At 47.0% G+C, this 14,466-nt stretch overlaps 2 long non-coding RNA genes across 2 annotated transcripts; one reads left to right on the top strand and one right to left on the bottom strand.

Annotated features, from left to right (window-relative positions):
- Nucleotides 1–675: 675 nt before the first annotated feature.
- On the bottom strand, nucleotides 676–12,268 carry LOC118167433. The gene is made up of 3 exons (XR_004751138.1): nucleotides 12,168–12,268; nucleotides 3,587–3,709; nucleotides 676–771 (listed from the first exon to the last, which is right to left on the bottom strand). It is a non-coding gene; the product is annotated as an uncharacterized LOC118167433 (long non-coding RNA).
- A 1,203-nt stretch (nucleotides 12,269–13,471) lies between these two features.
- LOC118167434 lies at nucleotides 13,472–14,056 on the top strand. Its single transcript, XR_004751139.1, has 2 exons — nucleotides 13,472–13,584; nucleotides 13,746–14,056. It is a non-coding gene; the product is annotated as an uncharacterized LOC118167434 (long non-coding RNA).
- Nucleotides 14,057–14,466: the final 410 nt, after the last annotated feature.

Raw genomic sequence — 14,466 nt, 5'->3', positions numbered from 1 at the left:
TTGAATGAAAATTATTGGTGCATCACTTGATGCCATGACCAACTAGCGTGAACTGTCTGTACACACCTGCCTGGACTAGGCCACTGGACATAAGGAAAGCAGTTCCAGGTAGTACAGAAGTCACATTAACAAATGAACAACATGTGGCATTCAGGATATAGACACGCTGCAGCTGTTGGCCAACTGAAATGCCCCAAAAGCTTTCTTTCTACAACGATTTAATAGCCTAACAAAGGCCACAGTTGGAAACATGCCATTCACAACTCAGTGTGTTTAATGAGAGCCTGGTAATGAGCACTGATGCTGCCTAGGGGCATAGGAACAGGATAACCAAACTAGAGGGTTTGAATCCTCTTTGTGGAAGAGTAGGCATAACAAAGCTGTTACAAGAGGGGGACTACTCTAACGGTAAAGATAGGCAAGTAAAAGGAGACATAGGTGATGGTCTGTGAGCTCTAGTAGGAGCTGCAGAACACACATATATGGCTGTGGTATCAGATGATAGTATTTCTTACCTTTGACATACTATGTGTTTGTGGATAAATGATAAAAAAGCAGAAGCAGTTTATTGTACTTTGTGCAAGTATTAATTGATGGTGTGTGTGGTCAGGCTAGAAGAAGTGACCTTGCATTTCAAAAGCAAGCAGGACAGATATAGACCCCTTTGGGTTTTACCTTGAGCTGCTCTTCCAACCTTCATCAGCCATTTTGATCACTCCTGAAGCTTCCTTCTACATATTAACATCTTCGTGATGAAAACTGACAAGCTGCCTGAGAAACAAGCAAAAGAGCAGATCCCATCAGAGCAGAAGAAGGATGACTGTTACCTGCATGAGGCCTGTTTCCAATGTCTCAAGGTGAAAGCCCATCCCCAGAGCAGTTAATTTATAACACTGATAGAGGCATAGTGGTGTTATGAGCGAGACCAGAGTTTACTGATCTGGGGGGATGTGCAATCAATTTAACTTACTGGCCGTTAACAATGTTCTAATTACTGATTCTGGTATTGAAAGAATCAAACAAACGTGTAGGTGAAACAGTTTTTGCCTGTGCCAAACCTTTGCTCCTCCTTTCTATTCTCTGGTCCCCTTCCCACACCTCACACTCCGTTCCCCCCCAACCCCTCAGAGTCATACCTCCTGGCCTCGCTCAGGCTGCTGTCCCCACAGCTGCTCTCTTCTTCCTGTGGCACCAGAGCAGGTCTGGGCTTTTCTTCTGCCTCCTCTCCCTGCTCTGGCATCATTGTTCCCTTAACTTTTTGTCTACTGTCTTAAATACACTTTTGCTGAGGAGCCATAACCTGTCCTGCCTGGCTTAGAGGCCCCACACGTTCCCAAGGGCTTGCTATGTCCCATGCTGGGGCCACGCAGAGCTAGCCAGAACAGGCCGTGACTGGCTGGAACTGGCCTTAACTGGCTGGAACTGGCTCTGACTGGCTGGAACTGGCCGTGACTGGCTGGAACTGGCCTTGATTGGCTGCAATCAGATTTGGCTGACTGGAACCAACTGGCCATGACTGACTGGAACTGGCCTTGACTGGGTGGAGCTGGTCCTGACTGACTGGAACTGGCCTAAACTGGCTGGAACTGGCCAGGACTGGCTGTGACCACAGAGGTCAGACGCAAGGAGGCACACAGCTCCTGCCGCCCACATCCCCTGCAGCCACCTGTAATGGTGGTGCAGGATGGATTTTAGGAGCAGCCCTGTGGGCCACTGGCCACTCCTGTTTTGACCGATATATACATTTTCCATCTATTATACGTATATATTGGTTTTCAGGGGGAAAAGCATTTGTTGCTTTTAGCACACTTAGGAGTTTAAATAAAAACAAATATATCTATATTGACTGTAGTTATTATGCTTGGTTTCATGCAGCATAAGTGGTTCAAATAAAAATAGATTGGTTGGAGTGAATGTGCATCAGTTCCAATAATAACACAGGCAGCTTCAAGAAGCATATAAGTTTCATTTAATGTGCACTGCGCTTACAAAGAAAAAGGAAGAAACATTGGTTTAGAGCGGCTTTTAGTCTACATTTTCTGTCTAAATGCTTCTGCATTTACCAGATTTTTGAAACAGAATGAGAGCCCATAAACAAGTGGAGAGAGAGGTTTATTAGGAGGCCCGAAGGGGGATTACAAAGGGAGAAGGTGATCTACAATAAAATATGACTGAGAGGTAAAAATTCCCAACTATATTACCTCTCCACTGTGAGTCCCTTACGTGTAGTATTATCTCCCCATGGGAAAGCTGTGCTTCAAGCTGGAGCAAACAAAAACTTGGTATAACAAAGGATTACCGTTTCTGAGACCTTTAGGACTAGCTTTCAACAGGAAAATTAAGAACAAATAGGAACTGGGAGCTTAACAATCTTGTTGGGTCTAGTCCATAAGCCTTGAAAAAAGGCTATAGGAAACTATGGTGCAGGAGGAAAGAGGGGTGCACTGGGCAGGATACAACCGGGCTTGCTACCTCTGCTTTTTTGAATCCAGCAGCTACTGTGATGCTAATAGTTCCAGTGCAGATAAACAGAAAAGGAGAAGACCTCTCTGTGAGATATCAGACTTTCTCAGAAAGTATCCAGGAAACAATCTCAGAGAAAGGGATTCATTTCCAGGAATGGCTGCTGATGGGATCAGTTCAGTCCTGCATCTCCGTTCCCCCAAAATGATAAGATGGAGCAAAGTTGGGAATGTAACTTAAGAGCATTTTTTTTTTTTTTTTAAGAGAGTCTTTCAGATCAACATGAAGCCGCAACAAACTCTTAAAGTCATAGATTTACACTCCTGCCTCCAGTCATGATGGAGATCTGCTGTGGTCTTACCCTGGGTAGTGCAGGAAGCATCTTTGGGGGCAAGAAGCCATTTTGGAGATACCACAGAAAAACGCCCCTATGTCATGGTCTTCAAGTCTTTGTGTTTTTACAGATTTCTCTGTTCATTCCTCTGGGTTCTCCTACATCCCACAGAAGGAAAGACACAGCCTGTATGTTGGAACCCACTGCTTCAGCATGGGTTAGGACGAGGGCCTACCTGCCTACACCTGATGGCAATGAAAAGGGATTTTTCATGGGATTAGAAAAGTACCAAAGGAGAATGCTCCCAATGAGCCTTTAGAATGGGCCTGTGAGGTAAAGGATGGGATCCCATCTCCCATTGAAAGCCCCTGGAAATTCCCAGCTCCAGGCCATCTGTCCCCCAAGGGACCATCTGTTCCTAGTGAGCAACACCACAGGAGGGTGTGTTTACTAAGACAAGCAGATTGAAACTTGGCAGGGTCTGTGAGTAAGCAATAGGAGGCCTTTAAATGCAGACTTTCTATTTGCAGTATGTGGAGTTTGCATGTGTGTGTTTCCTTCAACCACCCATATACCACACGGGAAAGCATTCAAAACAGGACCCAAAATAGAACAAATTGTGTGACTCACAGCCCTGTCACCCTGCGTTACATACTCACCAGAAATCCCTGGCAAAGCAGCGTTAGGTGCTATACACCCTCCACACTGACAGCTGTAATGACCCCAAAGGAAAACTTACCCTATATATGTATCATGTGCTAAAGGCGTCTCACTCAGCAGTGCTCTTACCTCCAAATGGGCACTGTTCCAGCACGGTGCTATGAAGGTTTGGTTCTGGCTGCACCAGGTCTCTGGTAAGAAGCAGCCGAGAGGACCAGCTCCCTCCTGTGTGCAAAGCACAGGCCTGGCAGCCTGCAAGGATTAAGGCATGACATAAATATAGTATTATTAACACCACTGTCCTTAGCCATATTCCTATTTCCCTTGGATTTTCATCTAAGAAAGTTATTATTTACTTCCAGTCCATAAAGGTGCTCTTTTGCTGTTCAATAGTTGCTATGGTCCTCCCACAGAAGTTCATATTTTAGAGGTCACTGAATCGGGTTTTTGTCTACAGAAACAAAAAGGTCCATGAGCATTGCCAGTTCTGGCTGGGTAATATCAGTTTCCCTGTCAGATGAATAGCAACCACCTGAAAAAAAAAAAATCTCTGCAAATATATTTCTGATAAAATATTCTTGACAGGTTTCTTGATTTTTATTTAAGAATGTCCAGTATTTGAAAATATTTTGGCCTCTAATGAAAGAACTAAAAACAGATTAAAAAATAAAGCAAGAATGAAGAAAAACGAGGATTTTCTTTGTCAAAACCCCAAAGCCTTGAAGACAAGTTTCAGTCAGAAAAGATAAATAAAAGTTTTTGAGTGGAAAAAGCTCATTGTGTGATTGGCTCCAGCCATTCCCTTTTGCACCATGTTGGCCAGGTGGACTGTGTGATACAAATAGCAAACAGGTTTTCTGTGTGTACTCATGTCTCTCTCTAGTGGAAAGCCCTCATCACTACACAGATACAGATAACAGGCGTGGGATCTTCAGTTCACTCGTTGGAGACCTGCTCCCCAAGGATGCCCTGTGCATCCCAGGGTTGCTGCTGCCCCATGCCTGGGGCAGAGTTCTCCCACCTTGCACAGGAGCCCTCTCCTTTTGCCCCTTGCCCCAAAGCAGGGCTGTACCATGGCTTAATGGAGCCATACTATTTTGGAGGGGGGGGTGACTTTGTTGTCATATCTAGAGCTAAATCAGTACCCCAGAAGTGTTGGCATTTAGGGATTTGATTCAGATCCATTTGCACTGTGAAGGACAGTAATCAAGAAATCTTCAAATGCCTTGTTAGACACATTAAATCCTTCTGTGGGGCAGGAGCTAACCCATGGAAGGAGAGAGACCTCATCCAAATTCTCAGACTGGACATCCATCAGCTGCCAGCCTGCTCTGCCCAACACCTCCTAGCCCTTAGGGACAAGGAGGTAATGTATAAGGCATAGCCCTGGGTCCCTGTTCACATCCCTACTCTGCCACCTGGAAGCTCTGCTTTAGGCTCGGATGCAGCAGCTCTGAGCCCAGTGGTGTGAAGCACATGCTCCCCTGTCCCTCGTTGTGCTGGGACCCACTGTAGCCAGCACTGCCACAAAGCCCCCAGGACAAGGAGCATTGGGTCCGCAAGCAGTGCCACGCTGCACGGTGATCAGTGCCAAGTGGGGACAGTCCACAGAGCAGATGTCATGCTTGCACATGGCTGGGTTTTCCTCTCTGTAGCAACAAATAAGCACCATCAGACTGGCAGAGGTGGGAGCTGTGCAGAGCAGAGAGGGCGGCTGACACTTCACCCTCTCCCTCTGCAGTGCCAGGGGAGGCCAGGCTTTCCTGTGATGTACAGCCTGTGATGACTCCTAAGGTCCATGTTTCCTTCGGAGTACCAAGTCACCCAAGGTTTCCCTGCTGCCGTGCAGTGTGAACAGGTTGTTCCGGCCTCAAGGCCAGAATCAGAGGCTTCCCACCTGCGTCATTGCCTGCATTTCACAGAGGTGGGAACTGAGAGGTGCTGAAAGCAGAAAGCCTCCATTATAACTGTGAGATACCTGACCGCAGGCCTCTTGGAGCTGATGGGCAGATGTGTGGAGCCTCGACAGATCCTGCTGTTCAGAGGCTGATCTGCAGCTGATCTACACTTGGGTTACCACCAGTGAGGCACTTCAAATAACTGGACAGTTTTGAAAAATTGGGTCTAAATGATATGCCTGAGTCTCAAAGTGTAGGCAAGGCATAGCTGGGAGCAGCAACAGTCTTCAGGCAGTTTATTTGGTCTAACCACCAAGTCTCCTCTTCCTGTGAGACCACCTTTGACTGGAGATTTTATTATACTTACAGGAACCTGTGTTAATTCTATATAAACACATTAACATAGATTCCATATTAGAGATCAGTATTAGATTTCTAAATAGTTGTATGTAAATGCATTTCAAATAAGTATTTTAAATGTGTTGGGAAGAGAGCAGTGGGTGCAAATAAGTACTGAGAGCACCACTGCCCTTGAGCTAAGCTGTATGTACAGTGCCCTCTCTGTTTACACTAAGCAAGGCTGAAGATTGAAATATACTTTACATGGGAGAGATGGCTATCACGTACAAAGCATGAGAGTAATAGTCACAAAGCTATTTGCTCATTTAATTTGGGATACAAAGTCAAGGGGCTACTCAAAACTAGATAAAGCATTTCAGAGAAGTCTTGAAACTCCCTTTGGCTTGTCTGTCAGAAATTGGCAGAAAATCTAAGTGGTACCTTTGATTACCTGCTTTGCAACATGCGTCTAACACAGGATGACAGCAGTGACTGTCAAGGCAAGTGCCTCCTTTGTTTGAATGCAATATTTGCTGTTTACTAATGAACTAATTGACTGAGCGTGGCTGTTGGAAGCCATGAGTTTTGTCTGCTATGAACCCTGTACGCATCTAATGCCTATTGGCTAGAGGTCAGAAAAAAAAGGCATTTTCTCTCCCCCTTTGCTTCCAGAGCCATAACAATTTTTAAGTGATGGGTTTAAAGGTCCACATCACTTTTTGTTTCTTGAACAATCTTTTCCTCACAGTATTTCAGTTACACTTTATCACCAACAGGATCTAAGCAGCAGCTATCGAGCCTGACTCTAAATCTCATCCAGCCCTGCCTTTCCCTGTGGCCACAGAGGGAAATCTTGTGCCAGGAGCTCTGCAGCTTCACCTCCTGACACAATATTATTTCGTCGTAACCTGTCCGGTGAGCAAATTGCCTCTTTGGCCCCCTCACTGTCTCTGCACCAGGGCTGGGCTATTGATTGTGACACCGTGCTGGTGCACGCGGGGCGATTCCAGGAGAGGAGGGATCGATGACAGCATAATTGCTGCCTTGCCAACAGCAGCTGGGGAAGGGGAGCCACAGCACAGCTCAGCGGCAGAAAAAAGCTGACGCTGCTTCTGGAGCATCTTCCTTCTGGTGTCCCGCTGTGGGGCCGGGGACACGGCCCCGCTGCCTCCTGGGGAACCGGTGACAGTTATTCCCACAGCCGTGGTTTTGCAGCTGCTTAAGGAGAAGCAGAGAGCTGCAGAAGAGAGGAGAGAACGGATAAAGGATTGGCATCTGGAAGGAGGCACTGAGGGAAGGGTTGGTGGAGACAGTGCAGTGGAGCTGCAGGCCAGATATTCCTCCAAGGTGCTTGTGCATTGCAATCGTGGAAGATCGGTCTGGAAGGGAGACTTTCAGGGTTATATAACCCACCCTGCTGCCCCAAGGCAAGGCCTGATATACTCACACCATTGCAAGGCTGCAACCCTGGCTCAGGAAGCACACAAAGGTATAAAATGGACCAGAAACCAGCATTCTCATCTTTGATACAGGAGTGTAGGCTTCAAAGACTGTACAATACAGAGTGACCAAAATCATAGCAACATATTATATGTTGGAGAGGTCCATTGTATAGGCAGCACCTTCTTCATTAAAGATAAAGACATGAATCTTCATATCTAAGGAGTCCATTTGTTCATCTTGCTCATATCTTCCATGTTTGTAAGTACCCGATGCTTCAGGAAAAGTTTTCACCACCAGTAAAGAATAACTATATAACAAGTTAACTATCAGGAAATTCTTTCTTACCACCAAACAAGAGCTAGCTGACACATTTTTTAGTACATAGTGACTGCAAATATATTCATTATCCAGGCAGGAGCCTAATGCGTTTCAGTATTCTGCTAAATTCTTGCTCAGATCTTTGAAAGCTAACTCTAAAGTGGCCTGGAGTATAAAGTTAGGTGTAATCTTCTGGTGACTTGGGTGGTGGAGGGTCCATAGTACCAACCAGAGCAGTGACAATGGCTCAGTGGGTTGTGCTGGGTACCTCAAACACCTCGCTTGATCTGCTGGCCACTTTTTATGCAGCCCAGGATGCAGTTGGCCTTCTCTCAACAGGTTCTTCACCCAATCTCTACTCATGTTCAGGATTGGCCTGACCAAGGAGCAGCACCTTGCACTTGGCCATGCTGGGCCTCATTAGGTTCATATGGGCCCACTTTTCTAGCTTGTCCAGGAAATAGACAGTGTCTTATTGCCCCCAGCAGGCAAACAGGGAAACCAAGGCATGTGCAGAGGGAAAATACCCATTTGACAGCAGAGGCAAGCATGGAGTCTACCAACATGGGGAGATTTATTTGGGTATTATTTGTGACGCACTATGAAGATTAGAGGTACTAAGTATTATCCTTTCTCATATGATGCTTGGTTCATTAGCTTTAATTTCAAAGGTTCCTGAGAACATAGGCTGGCAAGCAGTGGTTCCTGCATTTTGCACCACTGCAACCTCTACTGAGCTTTCCAGACACAGATGCAAACTCAGACCTGCCAAACATGTCAAACTCTGGAGAAACAGCACAGCCAAACTGGAGCACACTCCCTACATCAGACACCAGCTGTGCCAAACACACAACTCTGACAGATTCTCCTCCCAGCTTAGCACCTTTCCACACGTTGGCTTGGGTATCACTACAACTGAAGGAGAAACTTTGACACAGTGCTCCCACTGTGTCCGCATTTTTTGGTGACTCTTCATCACTGACACAGCCTGCTGTTTGCACTTCCAGCTTTACAGACTCATCCAGGGAGTAAATGCAGGTGATTTATTGTCTAAACACCCACTGACAGCTGGGTGCTCTCATGCACCGACACAGCCAGGGACAGAGTATTTTCTCTCACCTCCATTCAGTCAACAAAACCCTCTAGTACAGGCTTGCACCTGACAGGAGCAATGGTGGTGGCAGAACAGGGCACCGAGTTACCAGCGGGACCATGAAAACAACTTCTTCACTCAGGCAGCAAGGAGTAACTGGGGCTATAGTGCGGGCTCAAAGGCATCCTGCAGGTTAGGTCTCCTGGGGCCAAAAATAAAGCTAGATTCAAACTTCTGCAGAGTAGAGTGTTAGATTTAGGATCCAAACTATGCCTGTTTCCACTGGCAGTAATAGACATCAGCTTTTGACCACAAACACCAAGGTGTTCCCACAGCTGGAAGTCCCTTGCCCAGATCTGTGTGAAGTGCTGCTATTTTCAGTGCCTCAGGTAATCAGACTGTGCCTCAGGGATGCATGTAAGTCCAGGGGAGCTCCCACTGGAGCCGGGGCCTTGCAGGAATCAAAGCCTACTTTCAAAAGTCAGGCACACCAGGCTAAACTACACCCATTTTCTTCTGTTTTCATTCCATTGCAATGTCACAAGCGACTTCCTTCCACCTTGATGAAGCAAAATCATGGCATTAATAGCACAATGCCAAAACGCTGAGGCTAGGGCATTATAGCAGCTTTGAAATCCATGTGGAAAACCAAAATTCAACAGTGACCTCATGCCAGCAAGCAGCCAGCCAGCCAAGGCCCTGAGGTGATGGCCCAATTTGCTTCCAAAGCACATTACTGCTTTTCTCATGGTGCCAAGTACCATGGCCAGTGGCTGCCCAGCCCCAAGAGTTCTCCTTCTCCTGCAGGCCTTGCAGACATTGGTGGTATCTCCAGCTCCATCTGGAAGAGGCAGCACCAGAGGCACCAGAAGTCCTGCTCTGGAAATTCAGACTTGGCAGGAGGGCAGGGAAGCAGTGTTGGTCTGCCACTGACAGCAGGACACACAGAAGAGGCTGAGCAAGAAAGGCCAGGATTGAGAGAGAACCACCAGTCTGAAGGAAAGCACCAACACTCAGATCTTGGCAGCCCAGCCTTTTTCCCCCCTAACATACAGCAAGCAGAGAAGAAAACGGGACCCAGCCAAACCCTAGCTCTGCTGTTCTCCAGCTGGGATGCCTGTGTGCAGAACAGCTCACTCCACACACACTGGAAAAGAAAAACATAAATTGTAGAGGGGCTCTTACATGAGGTTTGGACATCTTTTGTCTCTTCACTTGTCATATTACATCATCCTAGGGACTGGCACAATACATGTCCTTATGTTGAGATGGTGTAGAGATGCAAAGTCAGTTGATACAGAAAAAAGGTTTGTTATTAACTCCCCAGTTCCCCAGGCTTCATCCAAGCCTGGCACAGACAGCGGTAGGGAGGGAGGAGGCAGGCATGTCACTTCATGTTTTGATCAAAGATTTAACTTTGTTATTGATTCTTCCAAGCCCATTTACCTCCCTCCTACACCTGAATCCTTCCCAGCATCACTGACTCTGTCTCTGATACTTAAGCATCAAGCCAAAGAATTCCCTCCTCAAAACTGTGTGCTGTGAGGAAGCGAAGGCAACGTATCGTTCTGAGAAGCTCAGAGCTTTCCATCACACACTGGCCTCCTGCCTTCAGGCTCAGTTTGCAGCAGAGAACAACTTTGTCATCACTTGCAATCGAAGCGCTTTAATGCGGACATCACCGAGGGAGAATAAACACAAAGCGCAGTGCTGCTTCGCGGAGTTACTCCTCTGATGTTCCCAACAGTATGTGCCACTTACGCAGTGCTTTCCCTCCTCAGATCTCAAAGGAGCAGACTTGCTGTCAATTTGATCATGCAAAAGGCTTCTCCCCACACCTCGGTCCCAGAATGAGATTAACAGATTAGAAGAGACTTCAGCAAAGAGCAATCAATGACAATGGGACTGAAGGAGCTGCTTCACAAATTAAAATAAAGCAGCTGTAAAACACAGTTGGTGTACCTATGCTACTAGATGTTTGTGATAGCAATTAATAAGATTACCAGTAACCAACCATATGTTATACAAAATAACTATACAATAGCAGAGTAAAGAGGCAATCATCTTCAAATACTGGCAGACAATACCTCTGGAAAAGAGAGAATTATGAGGGTGAAACTATGGAAAAGAACAAAATGGAGAAGAACAAAAAGAAGGCCATAAAATAAACCCAGGATGAATATTAGTGTGTATTTATTGGAAATCCATGTAGTACAGGAGCACTAATTTCCCTTGTTTGCTACAAGGTGCTTTAGTTTATGAAGCTAAATACAGAGGAAGATATCCATGGGGAAACAATTCTCCAGGCTGGAGGGGACTCTAGGCTTCACCCATAAAGAGGGAAAAAGCTGCCTTGGCCCCCTAGCGAAACCAAGCTTAATTCCTCATAGAGATTTGGCAATGATCTCATACTTCATATCACATCACATTTAGAGAAAAAGTCCCAATCGATTGCTGTTCATATATTAGATGGGCAAACAGACAGCAGCTGCAGTGTCGCCCACTTATTCTGAATTAGCAACGACTGTCTTGCAATTCAGCCTCTGAGCTTTTCTAAAACACGAGCAGGGAGAGACCATCATAATGTCTGTGATAATGACTGGGTGTGTGGATCAGGAAGCCGAGAATTATTTCTCCTAAACTCCTTTCTTAGAAGAGGACATGTATTCAGATTTGGCTGGTTTGCCTGAAACCATGCCTGTGATCATCTCTGCTACATACCCAGCTTGTGCACTGGGAGATGTCACCACGCTGATTCCAGTTTGACTATCACATCAAAGAAGTAAAAATTGCACCACAACCTTAAACTAACCTTCCACTGCTACATTATTTAATAATTTTATAACAATTATCATCTGGAAATTACAATTATACCATGCAGAAACCCAGATAAAATGCCAATTTGATTGCACACTCAAAATGCCTACATTTTCTAGAAAAACAAATGAGCCTCTATGACAGATTAACACTATGGGCCAGATCCCAACCGAGAATGAACTGGCAACCCCGTTTTGCTGCACAAGTTTATTTCTACTGCTGAAGATGTAGTCCAATGACTACAAAACAACCCGATCAGCAAATCCATCCACAGCACTTAGCAGAAGTGTACACAGGTATATATTACACATGCCTGCTCACCGTGGGTCGTGCATTTATAGAGCAAACCAGAGGAGTTAAGCGTGCACTGTGATGCGTTCAGTCCTTCGAGGTGAGCAGCAGGGGTGATGGCACTGTTGTATCGAAATCAGATACAAAGCCACGAACGTGCAGACGTGGCTGAGCATTGTGACAGCTGTGCTAATACTCAGGGACTTGTGTAGTGCAGGATGTATGGGAATTTGTGGTTTTCTTGTACTGAGAAAAGACTTTCAGAAACTCCAGCTGTAGGCTATTGGTGTCTGAGGGCAGGGGAGCATATGTGAGCCCACATATAACATCTGTCCTTGCACAGAGCTAGTATGGAGGTTGGTGTGTGCCCACAACCCCATGGGCTGTAGCAGCAGTTTAGTGGATCCTGAATCAGACAAAGAGTGCCCTGGTCTTCCACAATAAAGACTGAGTTAAGTCAGCAACCTAGCCTCACAGGAAAGCTGTAGACACTGGGGGAAGTAGGCTTTACCTTATGCAGCTGGACTCGCTGAACAGAAGGCCAGGTCTGCACACCCAGGCTCCAGCTCCCCCTCTCCCTTCCCATCCCACACAAGCAGCCCAGCACCTACAAATACCTGCATGGGCAAAACCACAGCTTGCAGTATTTGTGCAGGCTGCCTGACCCACCCAAACACCCAACTGCTCCAGGAGTGTGCCCCGGTGCAACCATGAGAGCTGCTCATTGCGGGTACAGCTTTGCCTCTACATCCAATTAGCAGTGCAAAGCTGCACACAGCACAGACTATGCATTTATGCCTAGTGTCCAAAAAAAGTGGCCTATTTTCTGATGCTCTTATTAGCATTGAATGCCTTCCCTCCTCGCCCAGACACATCGCTGGGAAAGCAAGAGACAAGGGCTTCAGCCTTTGTGCATAATCAGGCGGGGCAAGCTATCTGACCCACGCATGCCTCCGCCTCCCCCCGCTCCAGTTAGTGCTTTCGTCACGCCGAGCTCCTGCGCTGTGGTTTCCAGGCGAATTTCCACTCGGTGCTCAGAGAGCTGAAACCTTTAGATTAATCCCAGATCTGTCAGCCTCCATCATTTTCAAGCAGGGCTGTGAGCTCCAGGGCACTCAGTTACTTTCTCTAGCGCTGAGGAGCCTTAAGCCTCTTGCTCCCACTCTCCTGGAGAGTGGACAGCCCCGCTCCTCTCCCTCCCATCCTGAGATGACCCTGAATCTGTGGCCAGTCTGGCTGCAGCAGATTCTCCCCAGATCAACTGATTTATTTTGTTTCCTCTCCTTCAATGAATTTTGACTTGATCTGTGAAGCTGAAGCCAAGTAGGAGCCAAAGGCTGCTAGCATGCCCCTGGCTCCCTTACCAAGGCTGCCCAAGCCCCTAACCACTCTTACTGGCACCATAATCCATGTTTCTTTGCTGAAGGTGTGGAAATGAGCCTAAAAACCCTATACAGAAACTCTTCAGCAATTTCTCTGATAGCTCAACACTCCTGGTAGGCTCAGGTGGATTAAGTTTCTGCTCAGATCTGGCTTTGGTTAGACTAAACCTGATTATCTGTCGGTGATCAGTAGCAAGGGAAATTTCTTTCCTCTACCCAGATGACCACCATTGCCAGTTATCTACCCCCCACCCCACCACCATCTAAAACAGCGTTCAGCAATCTTTCATTCAGGGAATTTGCATCCTTTGCTTCTGCTTCCTTCTGCCTTGTTTGTTCTGCTCTTCCCTGGGCAACAGCAGTGGCTGTCAACCCGAGGTGGCAGTGCCTAGGCCGAGTGCCTGGTGCCCAGGACCATACAGTATGGGCCCCAAGCTCTCTGTGCTCATGAATCCTGTATGGACCAATGCATGGAGGAGAACACCGCCAGTGAGCTCTTACCTCCTGGAGATGCTGCCTAGCTAATCCAGCACCAGCAGGACCCTTGTAAATGGCATGCATGGCCATCTGGAGCAAGCAGGAAAGAAAGAGGATTTGTAAAATTACTCACTAATCAGTAAATTCTGGGCTCAGTACTGTACAAAGCACAGGGCAAGAACTGATCCCTGCCCCACTGACCTATAATCCACTATGGTATTTCTTTCCAGCCCACCCTGCTCTAGGGAATGGGGATGTGCTTAGTCGACCTGCAAATGGCTATGCTGATTTCCCCCCTTGTGTTCATGGCATGAGTATGGAAGCACTCTGTGAGCTGAGCCCTGCTGAAGTCACTGCTGCTGGACAGATCTCAAGGGATACAGCAGCAGCTCGTGGAACAAAACCATCCTGGTCTTGCCTGCTCTGCATTCACTGTGACCCTCCACCACCGTGGTAACTGAGAGGCTGGTGTGAGGAGCTGGTCTGTACCAAAGCATGTGCACCCTTCTGTGAGCTGCCCAAAACCACCTCAATCCCAAAGACCAAGGCTTCTCAAGTCTTCCACCTGTGCTTTGACCCTGCAATTGACAGGGAACTGCTGGGCAAAGAGAAAAGCACGGTGCCAGAGCCCACGGAGGAGACAGGAAATGAAGTAGAAATAAAAAGCCTCCCACCAGCCCAGGATGCCCAAAGCCCCATCCAGCCTCACCTTGAGCATCTCCAGGGATGGGGCATCCACAGCTTCTCGGGGCAGCCTGTGCCAGTGCCTCACCACCCTCTGAGTGAAGAACTTCTTCCTCATGTCTAATCTAAACTTACCAGAAAGCCAGATAACATGAGCAGTTACTAGTAACCACTGCCCAGGACTCCAGGACTTTTCTGTATTCCTCCCCTTCACACAGGTGCTCTGAAATGTGCTAAAGACACCCAGGACAAGCCCCATGTCCCAGG

Source organism: Oxyura jamaicensis, chromosome 5 (assembly GCF_011077185.1).
Source record: "Oxyura jamaicensis isolate SHBP4307 breed ruddy duck chromosome 5, BPBGC_Ojam_1.0, whole genome shotgun sequence".
Classification (NCBI taxonomy): Eukaryota; Metazoa; Chordata; class Aves; order Anseriformes; family Anatidae; genus Oxyura; species Oxyura jamaicensis.
The sequence above is the reverse complement of the archived record's forward strand: the minus strand, read 5'-3'. Positions and strand labels throughout refer to the sequence as shown.